The sequence below is a fragment of the Teleopsis dalmanni genome, chromosome 2 (assembly GCF_002237135.1).
Source record: "Teleopsis dalmanni isolate 2A chromosome 2, ASM223713v2, whole genome shotgun sequence".
Taxonomy (NCBI): Eukaryota; Metazoa; Arthropoda; class Insecta; order Diptera; family Diopsidae; genus Teleopsis; species Teleopsis dalmanni.
In genome coordinates, this window is record NC_051847.1 from 56,754,943 (window position 1) to 56,756,804 (window position 1,862).

Genomic DNA, 1,862 nt, shown 5'->3' on the forward strand with positions numbered 1-1,862 from the left:
TAGAAATATATTGTACTATCGTTGTAGGAAGTTTTATAGATAAAAATGACGACTATTGATAAACCCACCATTATCATATGATTTAGTACTCTAAATTTCATTTGGTTAAATGAGATAGAAATTAAGATTATAGACCAATATCAGAACAATCGAAAGATATGAATGATGATATATTAAATTTCACAATATCTGCAAGATATATATCAAGATATAGAATATCTTTTACAATTTCGTTTTTAAAATATTGTAGTTCACAAAAATTTTTTTATTAAAAACCAATGATTAATTTGAGGTCATATCTACTAAAACAAAAAAATCACACACTATATTATAATACAGTGTACTACTATCTACTTTATTGCGCTCATATCACTATGATATTTAACGCATTCTTCTTAGAATAGTTTAATGAAATTTAACATAAATTAATTTAAGTTTTTAATTTTGCAAGATATATACGTATTATATAACGCTAAAATATATTTGTTAAGCTTGTACGTGGTCACTAGGTCTATGGCACATTCTGCGGTTTAATTTTAATTAATATACAAGAACATTAATTATCAAATTCATTTGCTGCAGGTGGTCATATAATACATTAAACTAAAATTTGAATACATAAAAATATTCAAATGCCTCTTTTATTTAACTAGAATATTATATCGGGAGTTATACCATGCAGATCTGGCATGGCGTCTTTGTAAGAAAGTATTGTGAAGTCATCAAGAATGTGGACGAGAGTATACTTTGGACAACTTTTTAGACTCTATTTTGTCATTTTATGCTAGAATTCTTTGAAATCCAGGATTCAGTTTAAAAATTTTAATAAAAAAAAACTAAATTAAAGTTGTTATTCTACAAGAATTTAAAAGCAAAATGTTCATCAAAGTGTTTCAATTTAATATTGAATAAATTGAAATTTTAAGTAATGTTAACACTTATCTTAATATTCTTTTTTATATTATTAATGCTCCAACCAGTTCAAATATTAGTGACATTACCGTAACAACTCACAGATGAGAAATAAAAGTTAAACGTTATCTTATGTTATTTACAGCAATTTCAACCAAATCTTGAGGTGATAAATTTGCAAGAATATTTACTATCTTTATTGTTCATAAACTTTTAAAAAATTGTGCAATTATAAATATATAATGATGTTAGTAAAGTTATACATACGCACACATATAACTTTTTAATTTAAAAAACATGACCATGAAAATTTTAATAAAAATAGAAATTTAACCCTTGAATGGAAAAAACTGCGTTTAAAATGTTTGCACAATGTTTTTAATTTTTAATATTCTGTATTTTCCTGTCCCTTAACAGAGCTGCAGCAACCTTAAAATAACAGAATCTCTATAGAAAAGTCAAGCAGTATTCGTTGTTTAAACAATTGTTTAAAGTAGTCCGCTAAATGTGTACGAACACTGTTGAAGACTGTTCATCATAGCAGCATTCTGTCTGCATACATCACGTAACTTTGGTGCAACTTTATTTACATTATTACTAATTAATACAGTAAAGTTACTAACCGAGTGTATTTTGCTAAAACACTCCGAGCCGTGGCAGTGAAGTTGCACTATGTACACATAACCGCACATATAAATACGGACCGGAAGCTCCTATTAGACATTTGCACATATGCATTTCACTTTCAAAATATGGCAGTGAATTTTGCTTCCCTTTCGCATTTTATACATAAATCTAGAAACCATATATGGTTATATATATATAGTCGTATGTTTATGTAAGTATGTTAGTGTATAAATTATTTGGTGGCTTCATTAAATTGATAACTTCACATTATGTGTGGTCATAAAGTTCACATTTATGTATGCCAGCTAACGTAAATTGTTACT